We start from the raw sequence: 13,060 nt of genomic DNA, 5'->3' as shown, positions 1-13,060 counted from the left end.
AAATTCCCCCACCAAAAATCTCCATTAAGAAAAATCAATTTCCCACCACTAAGCAGAGTTAACGATGGTTTTGATATTATGGGAGGACTGGAATCTATTGCAAATTCAGAACAGCCCCACGAGCTGCATTCGTTCCACGTTTGCAAAGGTAACCGAAATGTCAGAGCCAGGATGCAGAGAGAGCCAGATGTTTTATGCAGGCTTGTAAAATAGGAGCAATATGGGATGAAGCTTTTTAAAGAGAGGGCAGATCATCAGCCCCCATCCCAAGCCATGCTTTAATAAGAGAATAAGACAAGTGTGTGTGTGTGTGGGGGGGAGTGAGGGTGGTGTGGAAGGGAGATACCACTCAGTTTTCCAGTGGGGTTGCTTCAGAAATCATCTTACATGGCATGCTCAAACGTTCGCTCCCACTCTTCCATTCAAGAAAGAAAAAAGGTGACAAATTGGTATTCAATCTTTAAGGGGAAGATTATGTCGTGGACATGAACACCAACTTTTAATAACTTGGTTTTCAAGATAACTCTTTCTTTCTTTCTTTCTTTCTTTCTTTCTTTCTTTCTTTCTTTCTTTCTTTCTTTCTTTCTTTCTTTCTTTCTTCCTTCCTTCCTTCCTTCCTCCTTCCCTTCCTTCCTTCCTCCTTTCCTTCCTTCCTTCCTTCCTTCCTTCCTTCCTTCCTTCCTTCCTTCTTTCTTTTTTTCTTTTTTCTTATGTTTTTCCCTCCCTCTCTCCCTCCCCTCCTGTCTGCCCTAGTAAGACCACACCTAGAGTACTGCATCCAGTTTTGGTCACCACACTATAAAAAAGATGTTGAGAGTCTCTAGAAAAAGTGCAGAGAAGAACAACCAGGATGATTAGGGGACTGGAGGCTAAAACGTATGAAGAACGGTTGCAGGAACTGGGCTTGGCTAGTCTAGGGAAGAGAAGGACCAGGGGAGACAGGATAGCAGGGTTCTGATATCTGAGGGGCTGCCACAGAGAGGAGGAAGGGGTCAAGCTATTTTCTAACGCTCCTGAACGTCAAACAAGGAATATTGGATGGAAACTGAACAAGGAGAGATTTAACCTGGAAATAAGGGAGAACAATCAACCCATGGAACAGCTTTTGGCCTCGGAAGTTGTGGGAGCTTCATCACTTGAGACTTTCAAGAAGAGATTGGACTCCCATCTGTCAGAAATGGTGTAGGGTCACATGCTTGGGTGGGAGGTTGGACTAGATGACCTACAAGATCCCTTCCAACTCTGATTATCTGTTACATCTCTCTCTCTCCCCATTATTTTATCTTCCCTTAAAAATGGAGATTTAACACAGAGAATGGATTCAGATTTCAAAAGCTGACAGAGGGGCTACTTCATGGGGGTGGGGGGTGGGTATGGCAATTCTATCAGTTGGATCAGAAGGGATTGCTTTTCCTCGTTTAATCTTAGTTTGCCACTATGTTCTTTCATTTCATTCTTTTTAATTGTTTTAAGTGGATAAAGTCTGTCTGATAAATTGTCTTTAAAGGGCCCATTTGCTCCTCTTTTTCATAGGGCTTTGTGCCGCCTTAGATGCCTACAATTTTAAATTGATGTCACAAGAAAAGAAAAGAAAAGAAAAGAAAAGAAAAGAAAAGAAAAGAAAAGAAAAGAAAAGAAAAGAAAAGAAAAGATGATATATTGTGACATTTCACACAGGCTGCTTCCATAAGGTCTTACCCTAGCCACTTAAATGTCTAATGACCCAACCGATTAGATATGATGAATATTAACTGGGCTAGGGTTGTAGAGATAAGATTGTGTTCTGGGAATCCAACCCAGTTGGTTCTTTGATATATTACATTGGACAAATGTAATATACCGAATGTACTGCAAATGGATTAATTCAGTAATCTGGATATATTTTGCTACCAAGAATCACCACTTGGCTACTCTGTTTTCATGTCTGCGCACTGAACACTTTTTTTGTCATTCTTTTTCATATGAATGGAATGGAATGGAATGGAATGTCTATGCAGATTTTCAGTCATTCAGGTCTTGGTTGTCCCAAAGGTGCTTTTTCAAGAAGCGAAACATCTTCAAAGAAAAACCAGAAAGTCCAGTTGCCTCTTGAGAAAGCACCTTTGGGACAATGGAGTGGAGTATGGAATGGAATGGAAGAGGAATAGAATAGGATAGGATAGGATAGGATAGGATAGGATAGGACAGGACAGGCATAGAATAGAATAGGAATAGGAATAGGAATAGGAATAGGAATAGGAATAGGAATAGGAATAGAATAGAATAGAATAGAATAGAATAGAATAGAATAGAATAGAATAGAATAGAATAGAATAGAATAGGACAGGACAGGAATAGAATACAATACAATAGAATAGGAATAGGAATGGAATGGAATAGAATAGGAATAGAATAGGAATAGGAATAGGAATGGAATGGAATGGAATGGAATGGAATAGAATAGGAATAGAATAGAATAGAATAGAATAGAATAGAATAGAATAGAATAGAATAGAATAGTACAGGACAGGACAGGACAGGAATAGAATACAATACAATAGAATAGGAATAGGAATGGAATGGAATGGAATAGAATAGGAATAGGAATAGGAATGGAATGGAATGGAATGGAATAGAATAGAATAGAATAGAATAGAATAGAATAGAATAGAATAGAATAGAATAGAATAGAATAGGACACGACAGGACAGGACAGGACAGGACAGGGACAGGAACAGAATACAATAGAATAGGAATAGGAATGGAATGGAATGGAATAGAATAGGAATAGAATAGAATAGAATAGAATAGAATAGAATAGAATAGAATAGAATAGAACAGGAATGAAGGGACCTTGGAGGTCTTCTAGTCCAGCCCCCTGCTCAAGCAGGAGACCCTATACCATTTCAGACAAGTGGACGTCCAGTCTCTCCTTAAAAGACTCCAGTGATGAAGCAACCACTACTTCTGAAGGCGAGATGTTTCACTGGTTAATTGTTCTCACTGTTAGGACGTTGCTTCTTGATTCCAGGTTGCTTCTCTCCTTGCTTAGTTTCCACCCATGGCTTCTTGTCCTGCCTTCAGGGGCTTTGGAGAATAGGCTGGCTCCCTTCTTCTCTATGGCAGCCTCTCAAATACTGGACCCTGCTATCACGTCACCCCTGGTAATTCTTTTCTCTAGACTGTCCAAACCCAAATCCTTCATAAATATATTTTTAGTCTCCAGGCCTTTAATCATCTTGGCTGCTCTTTTCTTCGATTGTGTGGCACTGGAGAAAGTTCCTGTGAATGATCCAACCAATCAATTCACAGTTCTCACTCAAGGCCCAAATGGCCAGACTTGAATTATCCTACTTTGGATGCATTATGCAAAGGAGTCCCAACTCTCTGTGGCGTCCTTGGGGCTCTCCAAGCTTGGTGGGTTTTTTTTTTTTTTTGCAGATATTGCATTACCCAACTAGGTGACATCATGACGTTACCTAGTTCGCAATGGTGGAATTCAAATTTTTTTTACTACTGGTTCTGTGGGCATGGCGTGGCTTGGTGTGGTGGCAGAGGGACGATACTGTAAAATCTCCATTCCCACCCACTCCTGGGGGAAGGTAACTGCAAAATCTCCCTCCCTCCCCACCCCACTAACCTGCTTTGCAGCTCCGTTCTCCCATACAGGGCAACCAAAGAAGACCCAGCCGATCAGATGGGACTCAATGGGAGGCAGAGAATGGATGGGGGCGGGGCCAGTCAGAGGTGGGATTTGCCGGTTCTCCAAACTACTCCAAAGTTCCAGAACTGGTCAGAATCTGCGGAATCCCACCTCTGCTAGTTGAGTCATGAACAGGGGTTGGCTCCAAAAAGTTTAGCAAAGGGTTATCTGCCTGATTGCTGGGTGGGTGTGGCCTAGTCGGCCTCCTGCACCGAGGCAGGGGGCCATTTTTGCCCTCCCTGGGCTCCGGAGGCTCTTTGGAAGCCGGAAACAGGCCCATTTCTGGCCTTCCAGAACTTTTGGGAGGCCCATTTTTCACCTTCCCCGAGCCTTTGTGCACGTCCTGCGCTTACTTGCATCCAAAATGGGCTGTATGGGGGGGGGGGAGAGTGGGGGGGGCAGCCAGGAGTGGGATTTGGGGGTTGTCTGAACTGCACAGAATCTTAGCTAGGGGCTTTCCCGAACCCCTGCGAACCCCTAGCAGGCCACCCCTGGCTCATGAAAAGTCTGCCAGGAAACCACCAAGCTCAGTGAGCACCAAGGACCCCCCACCCCCCAGAGCTCAATTCTGAGCTACAGACATTCTCTTCTCTCCCTATCCAACTCTCTGGAAGAGGCTCAAATGCTGGGAAAGGCAGAAGTCAACAGAAGTGGATGGCCAGCCCCCCAGGTGGAGGGGACACCGTTAATACAAATTGAAGGACAAACGAGGTTAACCACGCAGGTGCGCACACAAAGAGCCACTGATCCACGCACAGTAAAAAACCCCTCCCCCCACCAATCTACTGTGCTCCCAAATGCACATTCAAAAGAAATATGGTGGGTGGGAAGGGATGCCCCACGGGCTGAATCCAGCTGGAGAAACTGTCCCCCCCCCCCAACTTGGACGGACCCCTCTTTAGAAAATCTACACACACAAAACCCCGGAGAGGCTGCAGTTGAACAGAATTGAGCAGAATGGGAGAGGGTCCTTGTGTGCGTGTGTGTGTGTGTTTGCAGGGCTGGGGCTGGGGCGGCTGGTTGCCTGAGCATGTGCCCCCCCACCCCCCTTTCTTCCTTTCTCTTCCCCACCCCCATCTCTAAGACCCCCAGTCTGTAGCGACCCAGCCCCGATCTTTGTCTCTTGCCTAAGAGATGATTAGCGGCGCGTCGAAGGGAAAGAATGAGTGAATGCATGAGTTGCAAGGCAGAAAAGCCTCCCTTGGCATTTCTCACTGATTCAGAAAGGAGATGGGAAGAATCCCACCCTGTGAATGGTAATTAGTCCCGAGCGGGGACGGCCGGGCACAAAGCCGGCAGCTGGACCCACAAGCCTCAAAGGCTATTTTTCTGTGTTTGCAAATATTGGAAGGCTGCACAGTGCTTCAGTTCAGGGAGGCCACAAAGAAAGCAAATTGCACAGACATCAGGCCAAGCCCAGGGTGGGAGAGAGCCAAGGGAGGGGTGGGGGAGGGGGGGAGGAGACCAGGAAAATGGCTGGTACTAGTGGTGGGATTCAAAAAAATTTACTACAAGTTCTGTGGGCGTGGCATGGTGGGCGTGGTAGGGGAAGGTTACTGCAAAATCCCCATTCCCTCAGCACTGCACTAACCTGCTTTCCAGCTCCGTTCTCCTGTGCAGGGCAACCGAAAGAGACCCAGCCGATCATCTGGGACTCAATAGGAGGCGGAGAATAGATGGGGGAGGGGCCAGTCAGAGGTGGTAATTTGCCGGTTTCTCCAAACTACTCAAAATTTCCGCTACTGGTTCTGCAGAACCGGGTCAGAACCTGCTGAATACCACCTCTGGATGGTACCCAGAATCCCCCTGGGCCCCAGCCTTGTGCTGACTTGCTGTCGGCATCCCAGTAGAGGTGGGTTTGGAGAATTAGGCTGGCTGGAGTGATGGGGAGCAGAAGTGACCTCTAACCTCGGTTTCTCCTCCCCCATTTTTGCCCCACCCCCACCCAGTTGGAGTCCGGAGTTTGCAGGCTGGACAGGGAATTCTGGGAGTTGAAGTCCATGTCTTCTAAAGTTTGCCAGAGGCTAAGAAAACACACTGCTAGAGGAATCGTTCATTCATGCCAAACCTTGGCTAGTAAGGTGTTTATATTATTTTTATTTGTAAAAATTAGGACTGCAGAAAAAAAAAATTGCTACCAACCTGCCTTCCATTGAGGACCTGTATACTGCACGAGTCAAAAAGAGGGCTGTGAAAATATCTACAGACCCCTCACATCCCGGACATAAACTGTTTCAATTCCTACCCTCAAAATGACACTATAGAGCACTGCACATCAGAACAACAAGACACAAGAACACTTTTTCCCGAAAGCCATCACTCTGCTAAAGAAATAATTCCCTCAACACTGTCCAACTATTTACAAAGTCTGCACTACTATAACTATTAATCTTCTCATCACTCCTTATAACCCATTCCCTCCCACTTGGGACTGTATGACTGTAACTTCATCACTTGTATCCTTACAATTTATATTGACTGTTTCCTAGTATGATTTGATTGCTTATTGTACCCTGTGACTATTATTAAGCGTTGTACCTGATGATTCTTGACTTTTGATGAATGTATTTTTTCTTTTATGTACACTGAGAGCATTTGCACCAAAGACAAATTCCTTGTGTGTCCAATCACACTTAGCCAATAAAGAATTCTATCTATCTAAAACTCATTGCCCTCCCATTCTAGCACAGGGGAGCTCTAGGAGGCTTACAATATTAAAAAAAAGAAAAAAATGAAAGCTATACGAAGGCTAAAATACATATTTTGCCAGTTGTCCTTGACATACAACCAGAATTTCTGTTGCTAAGCAAGGTGTGTTGTTAAGTGAGTCATGCCTGATTTTAGGGCCTTTTTTGCGACTGTTGGGAAGCAAATCACTGCAATTAAGAGACCCCTGTGGTCATTGAGCGAACTCTGCTTCTCCTATTAGCTTTGCAGCTGGGAAGGTTGCAAAAGGCGACCACAGGACCTCAGGATGCTGCAACAGTTATAAATACATGCTGATTGCCAAGTGCCCAAATTATAAAAAAGACGTTGAGACTCTAGAAAAGATGCAGAGAAGAGCAACCGGGATGATGAGAGGACTAGAGACTAAAACATACGATGAACGTTTGCAGGGACAGGGCTTGGCTAGTCTAGTGAAGAGAAGGACCAGGGGAGACATGAGAGCAGGGTTCTGATATTTGAGGGGCTGCCATAGAGAGGAGGAAGAGGTGAAGCTATTTTCTAAAGCACCCGAAGGCCAGACAAGGAACAATGGGTGGAAACTGAACAAAGAGAGATTCAACCTGGAAATAAGGAGAAATTTTCTGACAGTGAGAACAATCAACCCATGGAACAGCTTTTGCCTTCGGAAGTTGCGGGAGCTTCATCACTGGAAGCTTTCAAGAAGAGACTGGACTGCCATCTGTCAGGAATGGTGTAGGGTCTCCTGCTTGGGCAAGGGGTTGGACTAGAAGACCTCCAAGGCCCCTCACAACTCTTTTAATCTGTAATCTAGTTCAAAAAAAGAGTTGGAAGGGACTTTGGAGTTCTTCTAGTCTTTAAACCATTTCAGAAAAATGGCAGTCCAGTCTCTTCTTGAAAATCTCCGGTGATGGAGCACCCACAGTTTTTGGTGGCATTCTGTTCCACTGGTTGATTGTCCTCACTGTTAGAAAGTTTCTCCTTAATTCCAGGTTGCTTCTCGCCTTGATCAGTTTCCATCCATTGGAAAATAAGTTAACTCCCTCTTCTTTGTGGCAGTCCCTCAAATATTGGGACACTGTTATCATGTTACCCCCAGTCCTTCTTTTCTCTCGACTAGCCAACCCCAAATCCTGCAACTGTTCTTCATATGTTTTAGTCTCCAGGCCCTTAATCATCTTAGTTGCTGTTCTCTGCACTTTTTCCAAAGTCTCAACATTTTTATTTTTTTTTGTAATGTGGTGACCAAAACTGGATGCAAATATTCCAGGTGGGGTCATACTAAGGCTTTATAAAGCAGTATTAACCTTACATGATTTTGATTCGATACCACTATTTATACAATTAGTGAAGGACTAATTAGTTTTATGGCCTTTTGCTCCTATTTTAAGCATGTATCTTCGCTTCCAGGGATGCAGTTTAAAGGTTGGATTAGCCTGTTTTTGAATGGCAGTCCAGAGGAAATTCCTAGGCTTTTGAAGACCCAATATTTTTTTTGAGGTTGACTCACCATTAAGCATCGCTTCAACCACCGCTAGGTCTAGATTGCCAACTTTTTAAGGACTTCCTTAGCTTTGCCTCTAAGAAGCCACATAAGACACAGGAATTCCAGCTGAAACCTTTCTGGGCACTAAGAGACATTCAGCTGCTAAACATTACCGTCAGAGACACTTTTAATTAGCGGAGCTACATGGGGTAGTTTTAAAAAAAAAGAAGTCAGCCTTTATCTCCCTGCCTTGGAAACATCAACTATTTCATATCTGCGTTTACTGTCAAATATTATTTGGACAATGGAGAAGTTGATATATCTCCCCTTTTGCTGTTCAACTCCCCCTGAAAAATGGTTTGTAGCGCATCTGGCATTTATATTGACATAGTCTCCAAGTTTCAGAGTCACACTCCATTTAAAAATGCATCTCTTTTAAAAGAAAAAAGAAAAGAGGAGGAAAAGTAAAAGAGAGGCCTGTAAAAGGCGGGCGAGGAGTTTCCTTGTAGTAATAAAGTTGTGATTTGTCAAGATGTATGTCCTAGGTTTTAGTCATTGGTTACTGATAAAGGAATAGGAACAGGGCGAGGTGAGGGCTACAGGGAGATGGGCAAAAGAGTCAAGATGGCACCACAACCTGCAATGAAAGCCCCGCCCCTTTATTCTGGAACAGCTGTGATCATTCCCTTGTGGCCGCCATTTTGATTTATTTTTTAAAAATTATATGTTTGATTAATACATTTTTTAAAATATCACATGCAAAATTCCATATCTATCTGAACAGCATGTTGTCTGGACACAATTAGTTTTAATTAGAAATGCAATATTAATCAATATTAAGCACCATAATAAGCATAATAAACATATCAGTAATAATTGCAAAATAGTGAATGGCCTCCCTGCACCCCGTTTTCACTGGCAGAGGACTGCAGGAAGCCGTCTCAGCAAAAAATGAGCCCCATTTCGCTGTCAGAGCCACCACCGGACAGTCCTTTGCTATTTCCAGGCCAGTCCCATGGCCCAGTGGTGGGATTCAAACATGTTTACTACTGGTTGTGGGCGTGGCTTGACAGGCATGGCGGGTTTGGCGGGCATGGTGTGGCTTGGTGGGTATGGTGTGGCTTGGTAGGCGTGGCTTGGTGGGTGTGGCAGGGGAAGGATACTGCAAAATCTCCATTCCCTCCATACTCCTGGGGGAAGGTTACCGCTGGTTCTCCGAACTACTCAAAATTTCTGCTACTGGTTCTCCAGAACTGGTCAGAACCTGCTGAATACCCACCTCTGTGTGGATCGGTCCGGGTCTAAGCACCTCGTGGGCCGGATCTGGCCCCTGGTCCTTGAGTTTGACACCCACTCAATAAGTAAATAAAATCGAGAATAAAATCAACGGTAAAAATCAGAAAGCCAAATGGAACGCAGTATCTCTGTTGAATCGAGACACATGGAGCCTGCAAATCACAGCTGAAGATCTGTCAAATCTTTTCATCCCCCCAGACAGAATTTTACTTGGTTTCTCCTGCCAGGTTTTTGCAATGATTAATTCTCCTTTAAAAAAAAAAGTTTTGGATGACGTTCTCAAATACCTTCTTTGTCCACCCACAGTCTCTTCTGCTTCTATATTTACTAGCTGAATCAAAGTTTTGTTACTTGTTTCCTGGAATATCTTTCACCACAATAATGTCATAAAAATCCCAAAGCATGAGGAAGACAGAAATCTGAAACTTTCCCAAAAGATCAGGGGGAGAGTCAATTATGGAGACAGGGACCAGGAAGTCAAGGCGTCTGTGTCTGATGCTGTGACTACCATTTTGACTTTTTTGACCCCACCTCCCTGCAAGAGATGGGTGACCCGTGGTTTCTTGAATATGTCTAGCATGGGAGACTCCACCATGTCCCGTGTTCAACTGATGCTATTGTGCTCATGATATTTATCCTGAAGTTCAACCATAATTTACTGAAGTTTGTTAAATCTATCCCTGACCTCCAAACCACCAGAAGGCAGGACAAGAAACAATGGGCAGAAACTAAGCAAGGAGAGAAGCAACCTGGAATTAAGGAGAAACTTTCTAACAGGGAGGACAATTAACCAGTAGAACAATTGGCCTCCAGAAATTGCAGGTGCTCCATTATTGGAGGGTTTTAAGAACAGACTGGACAACCATTTGTCTGAAATGGTATAGGGCCGCCTGCCAGAGCAGGGGGCTGGACTAGAAGATCTCCAAGATCCCTTCCAACTCTATTCTATTCTATTCTATTCTATTCTATCCTATCCTATTCTATTTTGTATTTTGTATTCTATTCTATTTTATATTTTGCATTCTATTCTATTCTATTCTATTCTATTTTGTATGTTGTATTCTACTCTATTTTGTATTTTGTAATCTATTCTATTTTGTTTTTTATATTTTGCATTCTATTCTATTTTGTATGCTGTATTCTATTCTATTTTGTATTTTGCATTCTATTCCATTCCATTCCATTCCATTCCTTATTCTATTCTATTCTATTCTATTCTATTCTATTCTATTCTATTCTATTCTATTCTATTCTATTCTATTCTATTCCTTATTCTATTCTATTCTATTCTTCTTCTTCTTCTTCTTTTTCTTCAGCGTTTGTCTCGCGCTCTGGCGAGGTCCGCTAAGGTGCGCCGTGCTTTCCGCGTGGACCATTTCGTTGATTTTTGGCGCAGGCCAATGGTCTCCTGCGCCCGTCGGTTCCCCCGAACGCGGTAGCATTGGACGTGTGTTTTGTAGTGGACGTTTCCACCATATTGATGCGGCATTTAAGTACTCCAGCCGGCCTGTCGCATGGGCCTGTCGTCGGAGGGTCTGCTCTCAGTTACGGTCAGCGTTTGACGGCTTCGCGCATCCAGGGGACACCACTTGGAGGTGGCAGACCGCTCGTCCCCCCTATTCTATTCTATTCTATTCTATTCTATTCTATTCTATTCTATTCTATTCTATTCTATTCTATTCTGTATTTTGCATTCTATTCTATTTTGTATGCTGTATTCTATTCTAATTCTATTTTATTGCTATTCTATTCTAAATGAAGCCTTGCCCAATACAGCTACCCCCCGACTTATTACCACAATTGATAATAAGTCAATTTCTGTAGCAAAGCAAGGTGTTAAGTGACTCATGCCTGATTTTATGATGTTTTTTTTTTTACCATGGTTGTTATGAATCACAGCAGTTGAGTGAATCATGCAGCTCTTAAACGAATCTGGTTTTCCCCATCGACTTCACTTGTCGGAAGATCACAAACGGCTATCACACATGACCCTGGGATGCTGCAATTCTTGTAAATATATGCCAGTTATCAAGTGTCCAAAGTTTGATGATGTGACTATGGGGATGTTGCAACGGTTGTAATTTTGAGGGCCCCTCCTAAGTCACTTCAGTGCCATTGTAACTTTGAACAGTCACTAAACAAAGTGCCATAATTCGAGGACTACCTGTATCAGTAGGAAAACTTTTCCCTTGGAAAAAAATTGTTGCTATAATCAACCACTATCTTCTCCAGTCAGACATACAGTATGTCACAGAAGTGGGCACACCCCTTCAGATTTTGTAAATATTTAAGTGTACCTTTTCAATTCATTTTGTAAAGATCTTCAGAGAGTTCATTGGCATGCAGTGCCATGTTGAACTTCCACTGACCAGTATGAGAGAGTGAGAGCAATAACAAAAATTTTTAACACACCTGCTCCCGCTTCACACCTGAGACCTTGTAACACTAATGAATCACATAACACCAGGGAGGGAAAAGGGCTACTTGGACCCAATTTGGACATGATCACTTCGGGGTGTACTCGTGTTGGTTGCCAGCGGTTTAGTGGCTCTGTGTTGTGTTATCTTGAGGCGACAGCACATTTACACTGTTATACAAGCTGTATACCAGAAGTGGTATTCAGCAGGTTCTGACCAGTTCTGCAGAACCAGTAGTGGAAATTTTGAGTAGTTCGGAGAAACGGCAAATGCCACGTCTGACTGGCCCCGGCCCCATCTGTTCTCTGCCTCCCATTGAGTCCCAGCTGATTGGCTGGGTCTCCTTTGGTTGCCCTGCACAGGAGAACGGAGCTGGAAAGCAGGTTAGTGGGGTGGGGAGGGAATGGAGATTTTACAGTATCCTTCCCCTGCCATGCCCACCAAGCCATGCCCCGCCCACCAAGCCACACCCACAGAACCCACAGAATCCCACCACTGCTGTATACTCACTATTTTCCATTGTAGCCAAGTGTCAAGTGAACTCTCTAAGGATCTGAAAAAACAGATTGAAAAGGTATACTTAAATATTTACAAAAAGTGAGGGGGTGTACTCATTTCTCTGATATACTGTACCTTAATTCTTGAACCTTTGTTGGCAGGGTTCATGCAACAAAGTCTATTCCTCTGAATTTTTTCCAATGTATCCACATTCTTCTTAAAATATGGCTCCCAGAACCAAACCCACTTTTCTAACAATGGCCCTTCTGGTTTTTACACAACCCCAGAGTGCATTCAATCACATATTTAGACCTTCCCTTCCAATGTTTCTCCAAGACTGTTTCCCAGATATTTTTCTACCAAGCTACCAGAATATTGTCCTGCAATCAGAGTTTGCAGAAGTTTAATAATAATTGAGATAATCCAAAATCAGAGATGCCGTAGGTCAAGGCCGTGGGTCAAATTTGGACCACGAGACTTCCTCCACTTCTCTACTTCCCCCATTTCTCCACTGAGAAAAGGCTGAGATACCACTTAAAAACAAATGAAAGGGGGGAAAAATGAGATTTGATTAAATGCCATTCAGTAGGGAACTGGAATTAGGAGATATTTTGGGAACTGATGTTCAGGGCATATGATGACAACCAAGCCTGGACTGCTGAAAAATATGGTTAGTTGGATGCAACCCACTATGCAATTTTAAGTCCTATGTGTGGAGAACAGTGGTGGGATTCAAAAATGTTTACTACCGGTTCTGGCATGGTGGGCGTGGCATGGTTTGGTGGGCGTGGCTTGGTGGACATGGCAGGGGAAGTATATTGTAAATTGCCCCATTCTCTCCCCACTCCTGAGGAAACGTTACTGCAAAATCCCCATCCCCTCCCCACCCCATTAATTGCAATATTAATGCAATATCAGGGGTTTTCAATTCAATGTATAGAATGTGAAGGATGTGTGTTCGTGTTTATTTTCAATCATAATATACACTGAAGATGG

The sequence above is a fragment of the Pseudonaja textilis genome, chromosome 4 (genome assembly GCF_049901715.1).
Source record: "Pseudonaja textilis isolate UNSWEBS1 chromosome 4, rPseTex1.2, whole genome shotgun sequence".
Classification (NCBI taxonomy): domain Eukaryota; kingdom Metazoa; phylum Chordata; class Lepidosauria; order Squamata; family Elapidae; genus Pseudonaja; species Pseudonaja textilis.
This window is presented reverse-complemented; position numbering follows the sequence as displayed.